Genomic DNA, 21775 nt, shown 5'->3' with positions numbered 1-21775 from the left:
TGGAAATGTCAATGCAGATAACTTATTGTTAGGTTTATTGAATCATTACTGATGCTTCTAGATTTTTTTTAAGATTGTTGATTCTTCTGTAAAAAACAAATCAGGATTCCATGAGTTAGGAAAACAAATACGATTTTATTAATCTTCGGATGAAATACACATTTTAACCACAGTTGCTACAAAATATTGTGCAAAGTTAAGATTTTCTATTTTATGAAGCTGCTGGAAAACTAACGTTCAAGTGTGCTGATTAACTCAAAGCATTACCCATTAAATCTCTGTGTCTTAGTTCGGTTTCTTGTCAGTCAGTCCCAATTACAAGTTGTCCTGTGGAGACATTTTTGACAGAAATAAATGTAATCCTCTCTTGCATCTCATCATGTGAATAAGTTAACACCACAGGGGTGCAAAATCATTCAATTTCATTTTGTTTATTTTTTGAGATAATAGCTACTTCTATTGCTTCAAGATTATGATCTCTTAATTATATCTTCCATAGTCTATAGACCACATTGCCAAGTTTAAGAGATGCGGGATTTTTCAGAAATCACCAAGGTATTATTGTACCTGTTTAAAGTGAACAAGAATAGGAGGTAATTTTCTTGAAAACGTGGAAAACTATATTAGAATTCTAGCGAACCTCACTCAGCTATCAAAAACATTTCCTGGCTTTTCCAAAAAAAAAGTTAGTTTTGTTTTTCAGACCACTATTATTCAGACTGAAACATACCTCCCACCTCTTATGCTAATCTACTCATTTGGATAACATAAAAATGTGCAATAGATTATTAAAAAAATTGACAGTAAAGTATTCTCGTCAAAATGTCACTGAAATTATATGACTAAATCTTACTTAAGTGAGTCATACCGAGGCACTATTAACCAATGACACTCAAAGTCAGCCCATAACCGCCCCACTAAAATTTAATGAATAAAAAACAATACAGAATCTCTTTTCAAGAGATGAGCCTTATTTAAAAATCATTATTCAGATTCAGGCATTTAAAGACTTGTCTAAAAACCCTCCAGTCAAATGCTTTGTGCAGCATTCAATATGTAACACTCCAGCTAATGGAAAAAAAAGCAGGCAGTGGAAGGGAGAACTTTCTGTTGTCATGCTGAAGAGTGCTTTAAAGAAGATTGTCATTTGAGACTCTCTTGTCAGCAATGAAGGATTCCAAATGCAGCTGAACCCAGAATTCTGACTGTGGTATGTTTAAAAGTGCATCAGTCTAGGAATTCTATATTAATTTTGTGGTTCTTTCAAATATGTAGAAGAGTAACTGATATTTATTTAAAATCTAGTGATGAATGTGTTATTTCAAAATATTAGAAATGTTTGTAAAATAGGAAGTGGAAGGTCCAAGTAGCTGGTAAGCATCACTGTTTTTCTTTCCTGTTAACTGCTTTCAAGTTTTAGCTTTTTAAATATAGTTGCTTATGGGTTCATTGAAAGTTCCAGTTATTTTACTATATTATAGCCGATTATATACTATTTATACTTATAGTGAATTTTACACTAAAATTAGGACTTGATAAAAAATGAAAACAATATATAATTACCTGTAGAAGTATATTTTTAAATTGTTAAATTATTTTTATATGAGATGTTTTAATAATGCTAAGGCAGGCAATGTAATGAATATGAATTTTAAAAAGCAAAATATCTTAGGACTAAATGTTAAAATGTGTAAAAAAAACTGTAAAATGTACTGTGATTTAAATCAAGGAACTTGTTTTTCAACATTCAGTCTTTATTTTCATGTGGTTATAGATGTGGTAATAAAATGAGCTCTAGCCTCAAATTTAAAAAAAAAGTAGATGTCAAATGCTTCCATTTAGAGAACAGGAGTTTAGTTTCAAAATCTACATTTAAGACTGTATTACTAATTTGGAAGTAAGTTATTTTACTTAAACAACATGAGTGTGTAAAAGAAAAATCTTTTATACTACATTTAAAATATAAAATAAGTAAAAAAAAAAGAAAAATATGCTTGACAGCTTTTTTCTCTAGATTACTTCTACCTAATGCTACTTAAAGCTTACAGACTAAAAATATATATTTTGTTGAAAATCAAGTAGAAAATTATTCTATTTCTCATCATAGATCCACTCAGAAAGGCTTAACTTTTTCTTGTCATTAGAGAACCTTTAATTTGGGGTACATAAAAATGGGTCAAGAGAAAATAAAAGGTAGTTTAAGAAACAGTATTTAATCATACAGCATCTGTGAAAATTCAACTGGTAGGTATTTTTTTGTTTTTCTTTATTTTTTTAAAAACATTTTTAAAGAGTACACATGGAAGGAGGGGAGGGAGGAAGGAGGGAGGGTTGGAGCGGAGATAAGAGAGGTAGGCTGGAGTGGGGGGGTGACTGGAAATGGGGGTGGCTTGAAGGGGTGGGAGGGAATCTGGGGACACTAGTGCTTGGAAATTACACAGGTGGAGGAATGGGCATTGGAACATTGTATGACTGAAACACAATCATGAACAGTTTTGTAATGCTCTATCACGGTGATTCAATTAAAAAAAAGCACTCACGCTCACTTCATCATATTTGTTTTGTGCTTATGCATCTAATTACATTCAGATTATCCAGAGTCATACTTTCTCCAGTTTTGCAGGTCAGGTAACCCAGTTGTTTCGGATCCAATCTGAAGTCTCAGCTTCAGTGATTAAGTTTCTATTTCGTGGTAACCCCACTGATACAATGTTACTCAGTAAACTAGCTCTAATTCATAGGCCACTGAAAATGCACTCGAAATGGCTAAATCGTCCAGATCAATTTATTGAACTGTCTTGGGAGAAGTAGGAAATTAAATTTTTCATAGTCATGCCTATTCTTAACCGAATTAATCTTGACTAAATTAATACTTGACCATTAATTTGAATGCAGGTTGCAGCTAAGAACTTTTCCAGAGTTGATTAAGAACTGCATAAATTACACCTAACACTTCTATGAAATATGTATGTTTTGCTGTATTGAAAACAAATTTCTAAGTAGATTTTGACAAATGATTAGAATAAAATATAAAAAGTATGTATTGGGGGGATATTCTTTTCCTCAGTAAAATGAGATTGCAATTTTTGATGTTCAAGATAGAAATATCACAATCTAAAAAAATTGCCAATGGAAACTAGAAATATCTAACTACAGTATGAAAGAGAAAAGTTTAAAATCATTTTGTGTTTTGGTTGGGTTTGAGGGATTGGGTGTGCTCAAGGATTATCTCTGGCTCTATACTCAGGTTGTCAGTGCTTGGGATGTTATATGTGGTGCTGGGGATCAAATCAGCTCTGTGAAAGTCTTAAGACCAATGCTCTTTTCTGGTCCCTTAAAAAGAGTGTTTTAAAATTGAAATGGCCTATAGGACTGTTTAAGAAAACCAAATGAGTGTGTTGTGGCCTGTAATAGCTGGTGAGGTATAATGTTGTGTATCTGAAATGTATGTGGTGCTGTAATAAATACAACTTCAGTTTTTAAAAAATGAGGAAAGTTATTTAAAAATAAACAAGCTAATAAATAACTATGCTAATAATAGTAAACAGGTGGCAAGATTCTTTGCCCAGATAATTTGATAACAAAGTTCTGGTAGACCTGATAATTCGCATTTCTCGCAAGTTCTTGGATACTGTTTTTTTAAAATGTGGTGAGTGGTACAACATTTGAGGACCACTGGCTTAGACCTTCTCTTAACATATCCAGTTACCTGTGCGTTTTGAGAATCTATCATTTCCCAGACCATGCTGTTTGCTATACACTGATGATAAAAATGCCCTCTCTTGAATAGCTAATCATCCTGGGGAAGGTCTAGAAGTTAGTAAACTAATACATAAGTATCTTTCTAATGTCATTAGTAGGCAGATTAGTGGAAGACATGCTACTGTGGGTGATTAGGGAAGCCACTGCTCATAAGACATTAAAGGCGTGAACTGAATGATGAGTCGGTTGTGGGAAGAGTAGGGAAAAGAGGCACTCCTGGCAGAGAAACTTCCTGTATTTGTGGCCTTGTGAGAGGAAAGACCTTGGTGTGATTTAGAAATTGCTATGTGACCTGTGTGGCAAGGACACGAAGACTGAACAACAGGATGTCTGAAATTAGAGAAGAGAATGAGGTGAGGTGCACAGTACTGCAGGAGGTCTGGGATGGGAGGCTGTCTTTCATTTTAAGGGTTTCAGACATTTCTCTATTTTCATAAATCATTATTAGAGAGTGGGGTGAATGGCAGGAATGCAGATGGCATGACAGCAGTCTCACTGAGAGACAGTGGTCGTTTGATCAGAATTATTTGTAGCTAAAGAAGACATGTCAGCTAAATTCTGATACCAAAATGTGGAAACCACTTAGATATGAGAACCCACAGTGGGTCATTTACTAATATATGAATGTGAAGTTGATAGTAACATTATAAGAAAATAAAAGAAAAGGCCGGTTAGAAAGCAATATTACACAGTGTCTACGTATGTGTGAAACCAATCATAGCGGTCGGATAATAGTTTATTATTTTATGTTATTTTTATGCAACAAGAACATTCACATTTTAATGAAATTCTAAATTCAAATAATTTATTAAAAAGAAAAATATTTTATTAAAAACCCCGTGACTTTGAGAATACAATTAACATAACAGGTTGAATAATTGTTATCCCTCTGTATGTGCACAGTTGTGTGTGCGCGCGTGTGTGTTTGTGTATGTGTGTGCACCCTCCAGGCGTTATACAAACTTTAATATATCAATGTAAATAAAAAATAATTTCTGCCCTCAAACTTCTTCAGTTTTCAGCGCAAGATATTAACAAGGATTATAAGAGCAGTATTTCTCAAATGTTAGAATGTATAGATTTATCTATTATATTCCTTGACAGTTCTTATAGCATAATAAATCTTTTGTACATACTCTCCATTTTCTATTTCCTGTGCATTTGCATGTAAAATTTCCTCTACTTTATAATTCTTGCAATCTTTCTGATCCTTGTTCAGCAATGAAATCATACATAACTTTTAAGGCTGTAGTTTTAGAGCCATTTTAAGTTTATAACAAAATCGAAAGAGAAATATAGAGATTTTCCATATGTCTCCACCTCCACACAGAGTCTTCCTCATTAGCAATGTCACTCCCTGGAGAAGCCTAATTTGTCTACCAAAATTTCTACATTGCAAGGCAGAAAAATTTCTACATTGTTACCTGCATAGTCACCCCAAATCCATAGTTTAAATTAGGAATCACTCTTGCTTCTGCATGTTCTATAGTCTGAACAAATGCATAATGATATATATTGGTTATTATAATCATCATCTTCCCTAAAAATCTTGCACCTTTCTGATTCATCTTCCCTTCCTTCCCACCCACTTTTCTCTATAAATATCAATTGTTTAATTAGAGTTTTCATTCATTCTTTTTTTGAATCCATAGCTTCTGGATTATCACATCGTTGGGATTTTTACAGTATTATATAGTGATTTTGCTTTGACTTCTTTCATTGGGTAGTGTACATGTAAGCTTTCTCTATGTCTCTTTTTATAGCTTGATAGCTCATTTCCTTTTAACACTGAATAATATTACATTTCCTAGTTGAATAATTTATATTTTTCCATTTGTATATTAAATGTAGTTTGGGTACTTGGAAGTTTTGATAATTATTACTAAAATTTCTATAAGTATTTGTGTATGTTTTGTGTATGAACGTCGATTTTCATCCCATGTAGGTAAATATAAATCCTAATATAACTAGATTATGTAGTAAAAATATGTTTGTTTTTCTAAGAAACCCCACAAAATATATTCTAGAATGATTACCATTTTACATTCCTGCTAGCCACGTGTTACTGTTTATCTGCATATACACCAGCATTTGTTGGTATTCACATTATGTATTTGGTAATTCTAATGGGTACATAGTGACATTTTTTTAAAAATTTATTTGTAATGGTCCTGATAACATTCAATATGGCAGATCATTTTCTATGCGTATTTGTCATCTTTATATCTTCTTTGGTGATTTATAAGATCACCATTTTGCCCTTTTTCTTTAATTGTTTGGTTTTGGTTTGGTTTGGGGGGAAACTCACTGCAATGCTCATGTTTTACCACTGGCAGTACACTCAGGAATTACTCCTGACAGTATTCGAGGGGGCATATAAGATGCTGGAATAATATCCAGGTTGACTCCATTCAAGGAAAGTACCCTACCCACTGTACTATCCTCTGACCTGGTGATCTTCTAATTACAGATTTGTAGTTCCTTTTATATTTTTATATATCCATTATTTTATAAGATTGGCCTTCTGCAAATATTTTTCCCAAATTGTGACTTGTTTTTTCACCCTCTTGACATCCATCATTCCCAGAGAAAATTTTAGTAAAGTACAGCTTATGAAGTATTTCTTTCATGGATAATGTCTTTGACATTGTATATTAACAATGGACATCACCAGAGACTGGAACCATAGTACAATTAATAGGGTGCTTACTTACCTTGCATGCGGCTGAACTGGGTTGGCACCCCATATGGTCTCCCAGGTGTGACCCCAAAACACAACAAAGTGGGGGCATTACCAGACCCAGTATTATCTAGGTTTTCTCTTGTTATCTTGTAAGAATTTTATGGAGTTGCCTTTTACATGGGAATCTATCTTCTGTGACAGATTAATGTTTGTAAAAATGGTCAAGTCTTTGCTAGATTCCTTTTTTTTTCTTTTCCAATTCGGATGTCTAGTTGCCTCACTGTCATTTGTTAAAAGGAATGCTCCTTTAGAATAAAGACCTTCCTCTTTCATTAGACAGTCTCTCCCTCTTTCTGCTCTTAGAGCACTTGCACCTACATTTCTATTACACAAATCACATCAAGTTTTAATTGCTTCTTCTCATATCTGTCTCTCTGAAAAAGAAAAAAAACATGCTGTATTTACAAATGGGGACAACGGGCTGCTTTTCTTCATAAATACATCATCAACTTGCAGAGTCTGACTCACAATAGGACCTCATGATAAGCCTAAGATAAATGAAGGGACTTGGGAGAGGACTAGGAAGGGTATTAGAAATACATTTCAACTTTAGGTAGAATAGTTATTATTGTGCTCTTCAAGAGTTAAGTCAAAGTTTATAGGGAAAGAGGTAAAAAAATTGGCTTTAAAATTAATGTTTTTAGTACTTGTGTCTCTAGGAATTTGTGATTGTAAAATAACAAAGTGGTAGCCAGAGTGATAGGATAGTGGATAGGACTCTTGTCCGGTACATGACTGACCCAGCTTCAATCCCCAATACCTCATGTGCTCTCCTGACCCTTTAGAAGTGATCCCTGAGTACACAGCCAGGATCAAGTCCTGAGAACCACTGGGTGTGCCCCTCCTCAAATTAAAAAATAGCCAGAGATTTCCACGGAGATAAATGAGCTAGAATATTCATTGCATCATTATGAATTGTTGTAAAGGAGATTATTTAGAAAAGCAAGCATAAATATCTTTCAGTACAAATTAAAGAACTATTGATAATTACCATACAAATTAGTAGTACCCTGGCTTGCTTTTAACCCCTGTTCTTCCTTGTTCTTGTCTGCCTTTCTCTATATTTCTTCCTTTTTTTTTTAATCCCTGGGAAGCCTATGTTATCTCTTTTCTTCTCTCACAAATCCCTAGACGGGTTTTCTTCAATAAAAAACTTTCTTAATTCTCTCTCTCTTAAAAAAATGGTAGTGTCCACTTTTCTATTTTTCACAGTGCAAAGACATAGGCAACCTACACTACTAATATTTAAATGAGCTAATGGTAAGACAGTAGCTGGGGAAGATATAAACAGGTAGCTGTAACCCAGTGCTATTCCCCTTCTTGCTCTGAAATTCACTGAGCTTGGAGGATCTACACCACATGAGCTGCTGAGACCACCACACTTCAGACATTCCTCCTTAAGAAGCTTGAAAAGGTTTAAGGAATGTAACGGGTAATATGAATATCATTTGATAGCACTGTAGCACTGCTTTCCCCTTGTTCATTGATTTGCTCAAGCAGGCACCAGTAACATCTCACAACAAATTGTGAGACTTGTTGTTACTGTTTTTGGCATATCGAATATATCACAGGGAGCTTGCCAGGCTTTGCCTGGGGGGAGATACTCTCAGTAGCATGCTGGGCTCTCCTAGAGGGGTGGAGGAATCAAACCCGGGTTGGCTGAGTAAAAGCCAAATGTCCTACCCACTGTGCTATCGCTCCAGCCCATGTCATTTAATATCAGTGGATATCAATGATAGCCAATACAAATGTATATCACTTGTATTCTCCACTTAGGCAAAAGAGATAAATTAGTTCATCATTTTAATCAGAAACAGTCTTTACTCTCTTTCTAACTCCAATAAATGTATTTCAAAACTCTATATGTTGATTTAAAGATGTATAACAGATTTTTATCTGTGGTTTTACCCATATATAACTTCCTTTTTGGTTCAGGAAGAACCTCACCTTTTTGTTCTGCCCTAAAACTAACTGCCATAATTCTCCATCTGCTTAATTTTAATGAAAATATAGTTTTAGACAAAATACCCAAGCTGAATTTTTCTCTGAACTCTTTTCACAGAAGTATACAGAAAATTAATCTCTCACCCTATAGCTTTTGGAGGAATGAAGAAATGAAACAAAGATAAAAAGGAAAAAAACACCCTGAACAAACATGGCATTATTTAGGGATGGAGAGAGAGAAGAAACATAATAGTAGTAGCAATGAGAATCGAGACAAGTGCATTTTGATCTACAGAACCAGCTTTTCTTGAAGCTAATCAACCCTACTCCTAAACTATTTAGAGCTTTCCTGTATGATAAGAAAAACTTTCTTAGAGAAATTATAGTTGTTTGTTTGGCATTATGCTATTAGATGTTTGTCATTAGAACTTCAAGACTCCTAATTGAAATGGAATGACAGAGGGCTGGAAGATCTTGCAGTGGTTATAGCACCTGATTCAGATTCAGTCCCTGAGACCACAAGGTCACCTGAGCACTAACAGGATGGTCTTGGTGGTTCCCAGTAGCACTAGGCCCTCGTAGCCCCATACTCTCAGGCCTTAGCACTGAGCCTGAGTCTGGTTGTCAAAATATGACTAGGAGTGGATTCTTGTCCTCCTGAGCACTGCTTGAGGCCCTCCTAAAGTAAAATAAAATAAAATAGAATAAAATAAAGCATATATTCATGAGTACGACCAGATTTTATAACAGCGTGATAAAATTCTGTGTGAGCCTGTATTGTGCTTTGCATTTGCATTTATATATAATGTATAATGCATATGAGTGCACATATAGTTACATCTATATTTGGGGAAAGATAGGATTGAGCAAGTAAAAGAGAACTGAGCTTATAATCACAATAATATCTGAGCTGTTACTTCTAGCAATACTTTCACTTAGACTGTGTTGTCTCAACCATCTGTAACTGAAAATAAACCAAAAGCAGAGGTTGATAACCATTCAAAGGATGAAAAAATGTACCTTGGTAAGGAAGGAAAAGAAGAAAGAGAACACTGGAGGAAGAACAAGTACAAAAGTGCAGTCTTTTATGTATGCACAGATGCTAAATGAAGAAGCACAGCTGACTACAGCGCATAGTGTAGAGAAACAGACTGTAGAACAACGCTGGGTTTGCAGGACAGTGTGCATTTACACACATATTACTCAGAAATACACGTATTACCTCAGACCCAAAAGTAAACCACTGTGACATGCTGCACACTCAGCTAACTGATAAACTGTTGGGGGACTAGAGCATCCTTAAAACCAGTATGAACATATAGCCCCTAACATAAATAATAGAGGTAATCTTTAAGCATATGTAGCAAATCCCTCATTTGCCTCAATGTTGCATAGAAAAAGCCTTTTGTCAATAAAATTCAGAATCTTAGATGTTAACCTTTCTCAATAAAGAAGTAAAAAGTATTAAGATAACCACTATAAAGTTGATTGAAAGTAATAATTGCCCCAAACCTAAGACTTTTGTTTAGCAAATAGATCTTTAGGATATAAGATTTTTAAGCCATTTTTATAGATATGAATTCTTTTTGTTTTGTTTGTGTTTTGGGGGCAACACCCAGTGATGCCAGGAGTTATTTTTGACTCCACACTCAGGAATTACTTCTGGTGCTGCTTGGAGCACCAAATGGGATTATGGGGATTCAACCCAGATTGACCATATGCATGACAAGTGCCCTACCTGCTACACTCTCTCCAGCCTCAGATATCATTCTTTTTTTCCTTCTTCTTTTCTTCCTTCTATTTTTCTTAAAGTTTTTGGGGCACAACCTGCAATGCTTAGGACTTACTCCTGGATCTGTGATCAGAAATTATTCCTGGCAGTGCTTGGGGGACCATATGAGATTTAATCTGGGCAAGTCACATGCAAGGCAAACGGCCTACTTGCTGTACTATCTTTCCATTCCCTCAGATATAATTCTTTCCATATAGAATGATAGTAAAGAAATTATCCCTGGCCTTAAGACACATGGATTTTGATCCACTTTTGTGTTGTTAAAAAAAAAGTTGTTTCAATTCCAATCCTATGTACCTTTGATTCCCTTATATAAGATACTCTCTATGCGTGTATGTGTGTGTGTGTGTGTGTGTGTGTAAGGGAGAGAGACAGAGAGATAGAGAAATAGAGAGAGAGCAAGAGAGATAGAGAGTGTGTGTGTGCATGCCTATCGAGACATATGGAAACAATACCTACATTATAGGGTATTTGTGAGGAATCAACTTGTAATCTCTTTGCAAATCTAGTCTTTGTATATACAAATAAAAATGTTCATTTTCAAGAATTACAAGTTTTAATAAAAATGTTCATTTTCAAGAATTACTCAAAATTTATTAAGTGCCTTATAATGGGAAATATTTGTAATTATAATAGGGTAATAGGAGGATGCCTTATTAGTCATGTACACTAACAATAGAGGTAATGTTGCACTAGTTCCTAGTTGAATTGAATCTGTGTTGAAACTTGGAGTAAAATGAGTATTAGGGGGAAAAATATCTAGAATGAGAAGGCGGTTACTTAGAAGTTTCAAGAATGTAGGAAGAAAGTAAATAAGGAAAAGTGATCTGGAAAAAGATAGTTGTTTAGTGTAAGGTGATCTATAAAAACAATTCTCACTTACCTCTGCACTGTAGATGAAACATTCCTTGCTTACTAATGCCCTCCACTAACTAAATTTAAGGAGTGGGTGAAGGAGAAGAATAAAGGCAAAAATTAGTGGCAGTTCTTAAAAGTTATATGTTTATAACATAAGGAAAGCAGCCTAGAATATTAAATACTGGAAATCTAGTGTGTCATTGCTCCACTGAACAATTAAGAGTCAGAGATGGGTAGAAAATAAAATAAAGCACCTATTAAAAAGAGTTTCTATTAACTGAAAAAGCAAAGAGGGTGAAAAAGCTATATAAACAAAATAAGAACTTCTTGCATGTTTTTTCTCAGAAATTTTGAAAGTCAAATAAAAAATACCTAATTGACACATAAAAATCATCGATAACCTGTTTAAAGCTTGTTTAGTTCACAGTACTTGCTAGCTATATGCTTCTTGTTTGTAAAAGTTTTATTCTTGTTGGGAAAGGATATTCACCGAATACACATCTGACAAGGGGTTGATATCCAGGATATACAAAATACTGGTTAAACTCCACAAGAAGAAAACATCCAACCCCATCCAAAAATGGGGCAATGAAATGAACAGAAACTTTCTCAAAGAAGAAATCCGAATGGCAAAAAAGCACATGAGAAAATGCTCTACATCATTAATCATCAGGGAGATGCAGATCAAAACCACAATGAGATACCATCTCACACCTCAGAGACTGGCCCAAATTCAAAAGAACAAAAGCAACCGATGCTGGCGTGGATGTGGCGAGAAAGGGACACTCCTTCACTGTTGATGGGAATGTCCACTGGTTCAGCCCTTCTGGAAAACAGTATGGACGATTCTCAAAAAATTAGAAATTGAGCTCCCATTTGACCCAGCAATACCACTCCTGGGAATATATCCCAGAGAGGCAAAAATGTATAGTCGAAGTGACATCTGCACTTGTTTGTTCATTGCAGCCCTCTTTACAATAGCCAGAAACTGGAAGAAACCTGAATGCCCAAGAACAGATGACTGGTTAAAGAAACTTTGGTACATCTACACAATGGAGTACTATGTAGCTCTTAGAAAAGATGAAGTCATGAAATTTACATACAAGTGGTACAATATGGAAAGTATCATGCTAAGCGAAATGAGTCAGAAAGAGAGGGATAGACATAGAAAGATTGCATTCATCTGGGGGATATAAAGTAACAAAGTATGAGATTAATACCCAAGAATAGCTGAGATCAGCACCAGGAGGATTACTCCATAACTTAGAGGCCAGCCGGGTATCCTAGAGGAAAGGGCTATTCAGATAGAGAAGGGAGCACCAAATAAAGGATGTTTGGAGGATCCTCCCAGGAGGGGAGATGCATGTCGAAAGTAGACTATGGACTGAACATGTTTGCCACTCAATGCCTCTTTTGCAGACCACAACACCCAAAAGGAGAGAGAGAACACAGGGGATTGCCCTGCCACAGAGACGGGGGGATGGGGGGATGGGGGTGGGAGGGATATTATCCATGGTGGTGGAAAATGGGCACTGGTGGAGGGATGGGTATCTGATCATTGTATAATTGAAACCAAAGCACAAAAAATTGTAAATCTACAACTTTAAAAAAAATAAAATAAAATAAAGGTGAAAAAAAAAAAGTTTTATTCTTGTGATATGGAATAGACTTTTGTAGACTCCTCACAAATATAGATTTAATCCCCAGTTAGTACCATATAGAAGTAAGTTGGATAAAGATATTTTTATATGTAGCTAAGAAAACTACCTTTTAAAAAATGTTGATTTCAAATATGTTCTTTATCTTAATTTGTTATGTTCGTATTTTCTGATCTGCATATATTAACATTTCTGCTCATAATTTTGTATAGCCAAAATTTGCTTAATATTGTATTTAGCATTAATATTAACAATAAACATGCAAATCAACAAGCAAAACATCTGTAGGAAATTTGTCTGTTTTAAAAGTTTAAAAGAGTAGTAAATGGTTAAAGGAGAATTAAGGATTCGTACGTAAAGATCTATGAATTTGCATTTTCTCTTATTAAAACTGTGTTTATGTTTTCTTTGTGGAAATTAATATATCTTAAAACTTCAGGTATTTACTAGAGTGTTCAAAATACTGATGATGTCCTTGTAAATTTTCATCTCAGTCATTCTCTAGTAAGCAATTTTTCCCTTGGTAGCTGGAAAATAAAAGAATACTGTTGTCAGGGGATTTCTCATTTTGGCTAGAGATTTTACAGATTTTAGAGTTTAACAGATGCTACTGGCATCTATAAAATGAAAGGGATCTGGTCCAGCAACAAATATCAAAGTACTTTTCTTATACAACTGGGTCTAGAAATCTATCTTTTTTTTCCCCATAGAGTATTAGTAATACTGCCTCAAAGCAGGAAAACAGCAGAGATTTTTAGCTGAAATTATCTAAATTTTCTCTGGATTTATAATATTTTTATTAAGTACTATTATTAAAACTCATCTTGAATTATGTGTACTTGAAACTTACCTTGCTTAATGGCAAATATGAAAGGCAATACAACACCAACTTTGCAATGTTTCGGTGTCCATAGTTCTCAAAAATCAGCCCTAACCATGTTTAAACTCAAAAATCGCTGATTCTTTATTCACAAACTCTGAGGATTTTAGTGGGAGAAGCTAAAATTTAGCACTTCAAAGCTCCAGCTTCTCCAGACTGTTCATAAAGTGGCTCCTTTGTCCTGTTTTAACTCGAATATGAGAGCTTGCTTGTTGGGCAACTTCGTGACTTAAAGTTGACTGAATTCCTCAAGACGGTTTCAATATTTATGATTTACTCTGACTTCTCAGAAATCAGTCATTTATTCTTCTGCATCCCCTCTTTTTTATATAAAAACACGGAGATGATAAAATAGAGATACTACCCAAGTTTTTGAGACTATAGCTATGAACTTAAGAGTAATAAGCAGGCTTTGAAATTGAAGTTTTGAATGTTATTTACTCTTTTTGTCTGGTCTGTTTGTAGCACATAACTCTCAGCAAAAATCAGGCAAAGGCTAGATACCACAGAAATAGTCACAAACAACAAATCGATGTTCTATGTATGTGTATTCTTTTTTCACCAGGGTTCATGTCCAGTGGAATTTGGATACTCCTGACGATGTTCTGTGCTCGTGATACAAACTTGAGAGTTTTGAGCTAGATAGGACCAGTAATGGAGCACTGTTCAGACTCACAGCTAACTGAAGAACACCAGGGCTATACCTGGTAGTGATGGTTTTGAAATGTGAGGTGTGTGAAGTTGATGATAGGCCGATTGAACTTAAATTCTCATAAATGCCACTTGTAAATACTTCCATATGACCTTTCTTCCTGCCCAAATATATTTGCAGTTGGTTCATATAAACAGCAGTGGGAATGGGGAAGGGGTATTTGCTGATCTGATATAAATCTCTGTACCTTGCTATTTTATTTTAATTTATTATTATTTTTGACATTTGGGCCACACCCAGTAGTGCTCAGAACTCAGGATTTAGTACTGGCTCTGCACTCAGGAATCACTCTTGAAAGGGCTCTGGGTACCATATGGAGTGACAGCAATCAAATCTGGGTTGGCTGTGTGTGAGACAAAAGTCCTACCTGCTCTATTATTGCTCCAGCTTTTTGCCTAATTAATTAATATAGAATCACCAGGAGATACACAGTTGTGAAATTGTTCCTGATTGGTTTTGAGTTACACAGAGTTCCAATACATGATGCTTCACCAGCGTACATTTTCCACCACCATTTCTCCCAATTACTTCTCCCGCCCTTTCTTTTTGGGCATTATGGTTTGCAATACAGGTACTGAAAGGTTATCGTGTTTGTCCCTTTTCCTACCTTTCAACACTCAGTTCTTGCCCAGAGTTATTTCCAACTGTCATTGTCATAGTGGTACCTTCTCTGTTTTAATTGTTTTCCCCTCCCCTTGTGGCAAGCTTCCAACAGTGGACAAGTTCTCATGGCCCTTATTTTTTACTGACCTTGAGTATTAGTCTCATACTATGTTTTTTTTTTTTATTTCTCACAATGAGTTCAATCATTCCATGTCTGTCCTCCTCCTGACTCATTTCACTCAGCATGATACTCTCCATGTCCATCCATTCATAAGCAAATTTCATGATGACATACTTATCCTTGTAGCTGCGTATTATTCCATTGTGTAACTGAATCCTAATTTCTTTATGCAGTCATCTGTTTTTGGAGACTCGGATTATTTCCACATTCCGGCTATTGTGAATAGTACTGCAGTAAATATAGGAATGCAGATGGCTTCTTTGCGGTGTTTTTTTGTCCCCCCAGGGTATATTTTGGGTCACCTGGAAGCTCAATTTTTAGTATTTGGAAGGATTTCCATATTATTTTCCAAAATAGCCCTTGCCTACTTTAAAGTAACAATATAAAATTTATGAATTTTTTGAAAAGTAGAAATTAATTTTTGTAAGCCAATACAACCTGGAGCAATAGCACAGCAGTAAGGCGTTTTCCTTGCACGCATCCAGCCAGGTTAAACCAGATTTGATTCCTTCGCCCCTCTTGGAGAGGCCAGCAAGCTAGCAAGAGTATCTCGTCCACCCAGCAAAGCCTGGCAAGCTACCCGTTATGTATTTGATATGCCAGACACAGTAACAACAAGTCTCACAATGGAGACTTTACTGGGCCCACTGGAGCAAATTGATGAATAATGTGAGGACAGTGCTGCAGTGGTACAATACGACCTGGGAAGTTTGTAAAAAAGAACATTTATATTTATATGATGGAACAAGGGAATTTTATTATGAAGGAGACCCATGGAGTCTTAGTGTTCAGGAAATGCAAATTTTTATTCTACTTCACTACCCTAATTTTACTTTTTGTTTGTGAAAAGATAGTGAAAGAAACCCAGCTTTTGGGGACTTGAGAGGTAGTACAAGAGTCCAGGATTTTGACATGCATGTGGCTGACCCTTGTTTAATCCTGGGCACTACATTTGGTCTCATAAATACTGCCAAGAGTGATCCAGGAGTAAGCTTCAAATAAAGTCAGGGATGGCCCAACTCCTCATTCTATCCCCACAAAATAAATTCAGATTTCAGAAAACTTTTATGATTAACTTTCCAAATCTGGTAAATGGCAGTTGAGCTCCTCAGTTTTCTGAGACTTTTATTTTTCAACACATATTAGCAAAAGTCTGTTGATTACAGACCATGAGTGATGGGTTAAGTATAACAAGGGAAGAGCTTGGTTATATATAACTGAGACAATATTTGATAAAATAGATTTTCCTTTGAAGCATTAGAATCATAGTGAGTATTGGTACCTTAGTAATAAATTAGAGAACTTAGATATGTGGGTCTTAAATTCTATCTCAAATCTCCTTTTCACTTTTAGAGTGTTCAAATAAGTTTTAGTCTAAGCAACTTTGACACGACTTGATCTTTTATTTCTTATAGTTTATATTATTGATATATTCTTTCTTTTTATTTGATGTAGCTAGCTATAGAGTCATCTCACTTATATATTTTTATTAATATAACATAACTGTCGAATAACTCTACCTTTTGTTATCTTTCACAACTATGAATTTTATCTTTTATATTTACTTCCCAAAGCTGCAGCTGTATATTTAAATGCATTATTTAAGATGCATAATATTTTGAAATTATTTGTCATTTAAAATCACCCATTGCTTTAATAATTGAAATTTAATAATAATTCAGTTATCTTATTTTTTATGCATGTGCTCCCCATTCTGCACCCAAAAATATCATTATTTAATTATTGCAATAATGAATTCACTGCATTAACAGCCCACAAATAAGATTTAGATACATTCATTCTCATCCACATATTAAAATGTAAGATTAACTTGTTCACTTTTTTTTATTTACTAATGCCTGGAACAATAACTAAGACAGAAGCAAATAAAATCAATGGTTGTTGCTAAGTAATGAACTCAATATTGTGAGGAATATTCATCTCATACTTGAGAAATGAGGGAATCAGTGATCACAAACATTAATAAAATCCTAGTCTATCTGACTAGTTTGGAAGACTGAACCAGAATTCAAACCCTGATCTGTCTACCTGCAAAAAAACGCCTAATGTTTAATTGTACTACTTGCTTCATTTATATGTTGAATGGACTATGCTCAAGAGTAAGACACTTTTTTCAGTGTATAATGAGTGCTTAAAAAATATTATTGTTTTTGCTCATGCTTGAATATGAAGACTTCACTTTAACACTTACTTTTTTTAATATCCTTCACAACCTTATCACTGATACCTTGAAAACTCCCAGGGACTAGTAGACAATCAAGAAACATCTGTTACACGATAAAAGCCATTTTGTTTCTCTAGCATATAAACTAGAAGTAGTTACTGAACTTATTGTGCAGAGCAGTATGTGTGTGTGTGTGTGTGTGTGTGTGTGTGTGTGTGTCTTTTAGGTTAATATATATTTATCTCTAAATTTTATTTAACTGACTTGCATAATATGTGATTTGTTTCCTTCATAGCCTACTGAAATACAGTTGTATATGTAGATGTGGATACCAAAATGTGGATATCATTTGTATAGGAACATGTTGGAAAGGATTGTCACGGTCTGTTCCAGAGTTAATGTTGAATAAAAGATAAACTGCAATGAAATGACCTTTCAGGTCTTTCACAGATTTAAAAACTTGAGTTTTAACTCCTAAAGATGACAATATAACTGATTTTTATGAGTACATCAACAACATAGAGCCTTTGAAACTAATGTCAACTGACAGTAATGTTACAACCGTTAGCTTATGCTTTATTTCTATAAGTGATGTTTTACCTATTAGTTTTAATTTTAAAATGCTGCAACGGGTACATGCTAAAGATGACATAAGCTAGTTTCTGTGCAACTGTGAGATCAGTACAACCTTTTAGTTCACCGCTCTAGGAGCTGCATCTTGTAGGCTGAAACTCAGATTCCTAGGATACTGCTACCTGGCTGCTTCATCAGAGTCCTACCACCTGTATCTAGTTTTGCTTTTGTAGTCTAGGAAAATTCGAATCTCAGATAGTATTTATGCTAAGGCTTTATGACTTCTAGCTCTGTGTTTACTGAAGCATAGCTTTAATGTTATTTTTAAACTGAATAGTAAGACTGAAAAAAATTAATAGAAGACTCTGTTTTAATGTTGTTTGGAAATAAAACAGCCCACTAAGCTTACCTTGAGATTAATTTTATATTTCACAAAGGCTGTTTAATAAAAAGTGTGACATAAAGAAAAAATATAGATAAGTGCCTGTGGCTATGACAAAACGTGTATGTGATTAAAGTTTGGAATGCAAAGCCATATTGTATCTGTCTAATCACATTTTAGATGACAGTTGTCATTTATCACAGCTCAGAAGTCTGGCACTATTGTTACTTATTTTAGAAATATCAGTCACCATCTTCACAATTTTTTGACAAATAAATAGGTCTTAATATTACTTTTTATTATATATTACTATTCTATAAACAAAGATGCTGAAATATTAATTATTCACAGCAACACATGATAGGAAATAGAACTTATACTCCAAACACAAATCATAATCATCACAGTATCAAAGCAACATAAATATCTTGATTTAATTTGGTTTCAAACACAAGGTAGTGTTTTGTGTTTGTTTGTTATGTTCTTCAAAAAGGAATGATTAAAAAGGTAGGTAAAATTCCTGAACCGTTTGTTTTTGTTCATTTTGTTTTTAGCCCACACTCCATGATGCTCAGGGGTTACTCCTGGCTCTGGATTCAGGAGTCAGTCTCAGTGGTGCTCTGAGGACAATTTAAAATGCAGGGGATTGAGTCCGGATCAGTCACATGCAAGGCAAGCACCTTACTGGCTGTACTCTTTCTCCATTCCCCAAATATCCTGAACATTTCCTGACACTGCTACCTAATTTAAAAATTTATTCATGTGTTTACGCTGAATTTTAGCTGAGAGTTTCCAGAGTGAATGGAGCATGTTTGCCCTCAGTGTTTGAGCATCTTTCTGCCAAGTCATTGCAAGAGGAACTTCGTTAGAGAAGAAAAATGTTTCTGAAACTTGGAGAATTATGACTCTCTGACCTCTAGGTTCTTAGCCTACAGTTTAGAAAGCTCTAGGGAAGTTTAAACATGAGCTTTAAAGGATCTATGAACTCTGGAATTATATGCATTCTATGAATTTATACATTTATAAATCACTGTATTCCATGCATTTATGAATTTACATAAATTCATGAATTTACATTTATCTCTGAGTACTGTCCATTTAGCAAAGATGGTTAAAACGTTGTTTGATTTTTTTTCCTTGATGCTAGAGTTCAGAGACTCAACAATTTTACATTAAATTAAGCGTAAAAAATTTTACATTAAATACAAACAAGCAGCGCCATAATCTTAAATGATACCAAAGGAACCTCAGAGTTCACATTTCTCTCCATCTCTTGATAAGTAATGGCATGAGTATCATTGATATGGAAAGAATGAAACTCATAGTAAATAGTCATTAATATTCTACAATACAGTTTAAGTACTATCTATTTAAAGTTTCAGATTCACTTTTAAGTAGATTATTTGTAGCTAATTTGATTAATTCATCCATTTTATAATTTTTTTCTTTTATTTGCCAAGTCTCAAGCAATTATTATTTTATTGACAAAACATTTGCGGAGATGAAAAGAGGTAGATAGACTTGCTGGATAATGAAAAAAGTACAATTCTAAAGAACTTAGCCTAATGCTCATTTTTCCTCCAGGAGTCAATCTATTTCTTATTATGTCAGGCTTATCATCCTGAAAAGGTTATGTGTGATTTCATTATCTGTCTTCTTAGAGAATATAATTAATAATAGAAGTTTATAATAGCATGATTTGGACTTTATGTGATGTTCCCTAACTTCCACATAAGACCCAGAACTCTGATGATGATACTGAGGAGTTATTCAGTGCCAGAAACTTTGATACCCTGATCTGAAATGCTGCCATGTCAAGTTAAATATTCAAAGTGAAACAGTAGACTTTGATCGGGGTAATGTTCCAAGCTATTCCCCTGTTTCAGAGATGTTTTTTTGTTTGTTTTGTTGGTTATTTTTGTCCTGTTTTATATTTTGCTCTGACATATTTGTTTTGTTTTTGCAAACCTGCAAATGAATTCATCATACCCTAGTATAATGTAACCTTTTGTGGTGGTGAATTTCCCCATACTGTTTAGGCATCTGCGTGTCTTTGATCTGTTATGAATTCAGGACCCAAGGAAGGGTTATCTTACTATTTCAAATATTTTTACTACTTCAAATATTTTAAACTGAGGTTTCCTAAATGTAGCTTGGGAAAATGTGGCAGCATGACTCCTTCTCCATTGTATTCGTGGCACCCAACACATGCAAAAAGAGCTCATTTAAAAGTACATTATTACATGATCTACATGTGTCCTCAGTATTAAATATAATTTAATCACTCAGGTATGCAGTTTATTTCTCAGTTTCTGGTTTCTGTTTTGTCTTGAATTTGGTCTAAGTGTGTCACTTTCCTTAGATTTTTAATATTTTTTTTTTACTTTTAGGGTTTGACTTTGTGTAAATCTGATTGTTTTCGTAGGGAAAATTATTCAAATAACTTGAAATACTGCCAAATATGTTTTAGGTTAAATATTTTGATGTATTATCATTAGATGCACAAGATAACTAATATTTTATATTCATTTCCTAATACCTTTTGGAAATCATCAAGTATCTTTTATTATAAAACTTTTGTCTTGCTTAGATTTGAGTGTCACCATGGATAATGTGATAATCATGACAGCAAATAATTTTTTTAGAGAATGTAGAATTATATGTGTTTGTTCAGCCATTGGTTAAACTGATTGAATTGGGCATGAACTCCACAACAATGCATTCTTGTTTCTGAATTTTTCCAAACACCATTCAAAGTCAAATTCTTTAAATTACATTTCAATAAAATGACATTTGAAACTTTTGCATTTAAAATGTACTGTTGTATAAAAATTTTTGTTCTCAAACTTAGAAATTTTCTGAAGTGCAATTTTCTTGCATTTCTAACTAGTCAGTGTAGAGACTGACTGCAGTTGCTCTTTACAATTAAAACTCTGATTTCACAAATTACAGTGTGTATGCCTCTTGATAGTTCATGTTATACTCAACTCATTTAAATCCTAAGATCATCACCCTGTCTTGTTTCAGGAAACTGACTGAACTTATAAACAGTATTTTAGATACTTTAGTACAGCCACATGTTGCTGTTAAAGATCAAAGTTACTTGATCTTTAAAATTACTGTTACCATGAATCATTGTATTGAAAACCATATTATCAGACCATATTTAGCTACAAAAAGCTATATGCAGCAATGAACTTCACTATGCCTGAATTGTTTGCCATATTTTGTTTCAACAGAAATAACCACTCTTCTGATATTAGTGACTAGATTCTTACATTCTCTACTCTTCTACCGCATGTGCTGTTATTAAATGGTGATATAATAATTTAGTTACCCAATCCTCTTTAAAAATTAGAACAACTGACTAGAAAAGAGAGTTGTAGTAGATGGAAACCATTTAAGCTTGAAAGTGTGTAACCAGCATAGGATAAATGAAAATAATTTGAGAATGTAGGTACTCCTGTAGAAAAACTCACATCATTAGACTATAATCTTTAAA

General features: G+C 34.3%; 1 protein-coding gene across 1 annotated transcript in view; it reads left to right on the top strand.

Moving 5' to 3' along the window:
- ANO3 (anoctamin 3) overlaps nucleotides 1-21775 on the top strand; it is a 245243-nt gene that overhangs the window by 85537 nt on the left and 137931 nt on the right. The window lies entirely within an intron of this gene.

Source organism: Sorex fumeus, unplaced genomic scaffold, assembly GCF_029834395.1.
Source record: "Sorex fumeus unplaced genomic scaffold, SorFum_2.1 ptg000007l, whole genome shotgun sequence".
In the NCBI taxonomy this organism is placed as follows: Eukaryota; Metazoa; Chordata; class Mammalia; order Eulipotyphla; family Soricidae; genus Sorex; species Sorex fumeus.
This window is presented reverse-complemented; position numbering and strand designations above follow the sequence as displayed.